Consider the following 6,000-nt stretch of genomic DNA (forward strand, 5'->3'; position numbering starts at 1 on the left):
TAAAGCTGCTAAATCATCAGGCACAGAAGCAGTGGGAAAAATGGATTCCCATCTTAGAAAAAGCAGACTTCAGAGTTCACTTTATATTGTTAGAAATTTCAGGATGGTCACCAGTTTAAAATCAGACATGTAGTAATCTTACCATAGAAATATAGAATGATACAGCATAGAAGGAAGCCATTCAGCCCATCATGTCTGTGCTGGCTCTTTGGTAGAGCTATCCAACAATTCCCACTTTCCCATTCTTTCCCCACAGCCCTACAACTGTTTTCCCTTCAAGCATTTATTCAAGTCCCTCTTGAAAGTTACAATTGAATCTGCTTCCACCGCCCTTTTCAGGCAGTGCATTCCAGATCACAGCAACTCACTGTGTAAAAAAATGTTTTCTCATGTCACTTCTGGTTCTTTTGCCAATCACCTTAAATCTGTGCCCCCTGGTTACCGACCCTTCTGCCAATAAGAACATAAGAAATAGGAACAGGAGTAGGCTATACGGCCCCTTGAGCCTGTTCTGCCATTCAATAAGATCATGGCTGATCTGATCGTGGACTCAGCTCCACTTCCTTGCCCGCTTCCCATAACCCCTTATCCCCTTATCGTTTATAATATGTCCTTACTATACAGCAAAAAATGAACACGAGGCCCATACTTGAGAGAAGGTTACTCTGTGACCAGTCCTTTATTAGCCAGCACTGAAGCGATGAAGGTGGGTGGAGCTTCCCCTTTTATACCTGAAAGTCCAGGTTAGGAGTGTCTCCCACAAGTTCACCACCTAATGGTCAATGTTCTCACAGTGTAACAACTTAGGTCAGTTTATACATGGGTTACAATGACAGTTAAATACATGACATCACCTCCCCCCCAAAGTCTTATTGGGATCACAGGTTAAGTCTCTCTGGTGGCTTACGCTCCCTTGTAGAGCGCCTGAGTTGGGGCTTCGGTTGTTGGGCGCTGGCCTGAGTGTCTGCTGTTTGCGGTTCCTCAGGCCTGTCCGGTCTGCCCACAGTGACTGGGCTCTCCTCTGCTTGGTTCCGGTGTTCAGTCACCTGTGGAGGAGTGAACTCTATATTGTATTCTTACTCTGCTTCTTCTATGGGGTTGCTGAACCTCCTTTATGTTTGATCTGCGTGTTTGCGGCAGATTTGTCCATTGGTGAGTTTAACTACCAGAATCCTATTCCCCTCTTTGGCAATCACAGTGCCTGCGAGCCATTTAGGCCCTGCAGCATAGTTGAGGACAAAGACAGGGTCATTGACATCAATACATCCCGCCCTCGCATTCCGTCATGGTAGTCACATTGTGACTGACGGCTGCTCTCAACAATTTCTTTCATGGTGGGGTGTATAAGGGATAACCTAGTTTTGAGCGTCCTTTTCATTAGCAGCTCTGTGGGTGGGACTCCTGTGAGCGAGTGTGGTCGGGATCTATTGGCCAACAGGAGGCGTGATAAGCGGCTTTGTAGGGAACCCCCTTGGATTCTGAGCATCCCCCGTTTGATTATCTGCACTGCTCGTTCCGCCTGGCCGTTTGAGGCCGGCTTGAATGGTGCCGTTCTGACATGGTTGATACCATTTCCCGCCATGAAGTCCTGGAATTCAATACTTGTAAAGCACGGGCCATTGTCGCTGACCAAGACGTTCGATAGAACATTGCCCGTAGACTTTCTACCGTGGCAAAGGATGTGCTTGAATTGAGAATGTCACACTCGATCCATTTGGAATAGGCGTCTACTACAACCAAAAACATTTTTCCCATGAAAGGACCGGCGTAGTCCACATGGATGCGTGACCATGGTTTGGCGGGCCAGGACCAGGGGCTAAGGGGGGCTTCCCTGGGCGCATTGCCCAGCTGAGCACATGTGTTGCATCTGCGAACACAAAGTTTCAGGTCTGCATCTATCCCTGGCCACCAAACGTGTGACCTGGCAATTGCCTTCATCATGACAATGCCCAGGTGCTCATTGTGGAGTTCTCTGATGAACATCTCTCTTCCCATCTGGGGCATGACTACTCAGTTTCCCACAGTAGGCAATCGGCCTGAATCGAGAGTTCATCCTTGCGCCTGTGAAATGGTTTGAATTCCTCAGGGCATGCCCCGTACGTGGCTGCACAGTCCCCATTCAGGCTAAAGGCAGTAGCGGGTCTCTATTTGTCCAGACTTTAATCTGACGGGCTGTCACGGGTGAGCCTTCGCTTTCGAAAGCTTCAACAGCCATGACCATCTCAGCAGCATGCTCGGTTGCCCCCTCGGTGGTGGCTAAAAAGAGCCTGCTGAGTGCATCGGCGCAGTTTTCAGTGCCCGGTATGTGCCGAATTGTATAGTCATAGGCGGCTAAAGTGAGTGCCCACCTCTGTATGCGGACTGATACATTTGCATTTATGGCCTTGTTGTCAGCCAAAAGGGATGTTAGGGGTTTGTGATCTGTCTCCAGCTCAAATTTCCTGCCAAACAGGTACTGCTGCATTTTTTTTTACAGCATATACACATGCAAGCGCTTCCTTTTCTACCATCTCGTAGCCCCGTTCTGCCTGGGACAGACTTCTGGAGGCATAAGCTACCGGCTGTAACTGACCCTTGGCATTAACATGCTGCAACACACACCCGACCCCATAGGACGATGCATCGCACGTTAAAACAAGTTTCTTACATGGGTCATATAGCGTTAACAGATTGTTGGAGCAATAACAAATTTTGTGCTCGATCAAAAGCCCTTTCCTGGCTGTCCCCCCAGACCCATTCACGACCTTTGCGTAGGAGCACGTGTAGCGGCTCTAACAGTGTGCTCAATTTGGGAAGAAAGTTACCAAAATAGTTCAGGAGCCCCAGGAACGAACACAGCTCCGTCGTGTTACAGGGTCTGGGTGCTCTCTGGATCGTTTCTGTTTTGGATGCAGTAGGTCTGATCCCATCTGCTGCTACCCTCATCCCCAGGAATTCTACCTCTGGAGCTAGGAAGACGCACTTTGCCTTTTTCAGTCGTAGACCTATCCGGTCCAGTCTGCGTAGCACCTCCTCCAGGTTGCGGAGGTGTTCTTCAGTATCACAACCCGTGATGAGGATGTCGTCTTGAAAAACCACTGTCCTTGGAATCGACTTGAGGAGGCTTTCCATATTTCGTTGAATGATCGCGGCGGCCGAGCGAATCCAAAACGGACATCTGTTGTACTCAAACAATCCCTTGTGTGTCGTGATGGTGGTCAGCTTCTTCAACTCACTCGCCAACTCCTGGGTCATGTAAGCTGAGGTCAGGTCCAATTTTGAAAAAAGTTTGCCACCGGATAGCGTCGCAAAGAGGTCCTCCGCTCTCGGTAGCGGGTACTGGTCTTGGAGTGACACCCGATTGATGGTGGCCTTGTAATCACCACATATCCTGACCGACCCATCCGCCTTGAGCACCGGCACAATCGGGCTCGCCCAGTCACTGAATTCGACTGGCGAGATGATGCCTTCCGTCAACAGGCGGTCCAATTCGCCTTCTATCTTTTCCCGCATCATGTACGGCACCGCTCTGGCCTTGTGGTGTACTGGCCTGGCGTCCGGGTTAATGTCAATCACTACCTTGGTCCCCATGAAAGTGCCAATGCCGGGTTGAAATAGTGAGTCAAATTTGGCCAGGACCTGTGAGCATGATATTTGCTCCACAGAAGAAATTGCATTGACATCGCCCCATTTCCAGTTCATTACAGCCAGCCAACTCCTCCTCCGGGACAATCCAGACTGGCAACCTGTTCTCCGAATCTTTGTGGGTCACGACTACCGTGGCGCTGCCTAGCACCGGAATGATCTCCTTTGTATATGTCCGTAGCTGTGCGTCAATTGGCAATAATTTTGGCCTCCTGGCCTTGGACGCCCACAACTTGTCGAACTGTTTGATACTCATCAGAGTCTGGCTGGCCCCTGTGTCTAGCTCCATTGAGGATGCCATTGAGGAGCACGTGCATCATTATCGGTGGTGTCCTGGTGTATGAACTGTATATTTGTTCCTCATGAACTCGCTGAACTTCAGCTTCCAGCAATTTCCCCCAGTGTCCATTTGGCCTCGTAGGGCTTACATTGTCCCCGTCCTCCTCGTACATCAACCTGGCTGCAGGCTTCCTGCACATACGCGCCAAGTGACCGCTGACGTTGCAGTTTCTGAAGGTATATTGCTGATACCTGCAAGCTCTGGCTGTGTGTTTGCCTCCACACCTCCAACATGAGCCGTTGTTGGAAATAAAAGGTCAATTACCAGTTGATCGCCTCTGACTGTCTCTGTAACTGTCCTTAAGCGCACCATTGACAGGTGTTGATGGCCCCATTACTGGCCGCGTTGTCCCTTGCGATGACATGAATCGGCGTTCAGCTAGCCATTGTCTCTGTTGAATTCCTCCTTTGGGTTCGACTACATACTCGGGCATGTCCGATTGCCCCTGTCTGCCTGGAGAACTGTGTACTGCATTAACAATGTGCCTGATGCCCTCAATAAAAAAGTCTTGCAGCATCTCCGCTCTGCATGCATCTGGGAACTTACATCGGCTCGCCAGTCGGCAGTGGTCTGCCACGAGGTCTGGAACGCTTTGCCCTTCTCGCCGCCGGTGCGTGTAAAACTGGTGTCTCGCCATGTGCATGCTGCTCGCCGGTTTAAAGTGTTCCCCGATCAACTTACTGAGCTCTTCAAAAGTCTTGTCCGCCGGCTTCTCTGGCGCTAGAAGGTCCTTCATCAGGAAGTACGTCCTGGATCCACAAACCGTCAGGAGATGAGCGTTTGTCGGCCGAATCCTGTCCCAGCCATTCCTTAGTGACGAAACTTTGCTGTAGTCTCTCAATAAAATCGTTCCAATCATCACCAACACAGTACCTCTCATCTGTGCTGCTAGTGGCCATGCTCGCGTGGGTTAAATCCCAGTTTCTCGTTATCAATAATATGTCCTTACTATACAGTGTAAATGCACATGAGGCCCATACTTGAGAGAAGGTCACTCTGTGACCAGTCCTTTATTAGCCAGCACTGAAGCGATGAAGGTGGGTGGAGCTTCCCCTTTTATACCTGAAAGTCCAGGTTAGGAGTGTCTCCCACAAGTTCACCACCTAGTGGTCAATGTTCTCACAGTGTACAACTTAGGTCAGTTTATACATGGGTTACAATGACAGTTTAATACATGACAGTTTAAGAAACTGTCTATTTCTGTCTTAAATGTATTCAATGTCCCAGCTTTCACAGCTCTCTGAGGCAGCGAATTCCACAGATCCACAACCCTCTGGCAGAAGAAATTTCTCCTCATCTCAGTTTTAAATGGACGGCCCCTTATTCTAAGATCATGCCTTCTAGTTCTAGTCTCCCCCATCAGTGGAAACATCTTCTCTGCATCCACCTTGTCAAGTCCCCTCGTAATCTTATACGTTTCGATAAGATCATCTCTCATTCTTCTGAATTCCAATGAGTAGAGGCCCAACCTACTCAACCTTTCCTCATAAGTCAACCCCCTCATCTCCGGAATCAACCTTGTGAACCTTCTCTGAACTGCCTCCAAAGCAAGTATATCCTTTCTTAAATATGGACACCAAAACTGCACGCAGTATTCCAGATGTGGCCTCACCAATACCCTGTACAACTATAGCAAGATTTCCCTGCTTTGATACTCCATCCCCTTTGCAATAAAGGCCAAGATTCCATTGGCCTTCCTGATCACTTGCTGTACCTGCATACTAACCTTTTGTGTTTCATGCACAAGTACCCCCAGGTCCCGCTGTACTGCAGTACTTTGCAATCTTTCTCCATTTGAATAATAACTTGCTCTTTGATTTTTTTCTGCCAAAGTGCATGATCTCACACTTTCCAACATTATACTCCATCTGCCAAAATTTTTGCCTACTCACTTAGCCTGTCTATGTCCTTTTGCAGATTTTTTGTGTCCTCCTCATACATTGATTTTCCTCCCATCTTTGTATCGTTACACTCAGTCTCTTCTTTCAAGTTGTTAAAATAGATTGTAAATAGTTGGGGTCCAAGCACTGATCCCT

The sequence above is a fragment of the Pristiophorus japonicus genome, chromosome 9 (assembly GCF_044704955.1).
Source record: "Pristiophorus japonicus isolate sPriJap1 chromosome 9, sPriJap1.hap1, whole genome shotgun sequence".
Taxonomy (NCBI): domain Eukaryota; kingdom Metazoa; phylum Chordata; class Chondrichthyes; family Pristiophoridae; genus Pristiophorus; species Pristiophorus japonicus.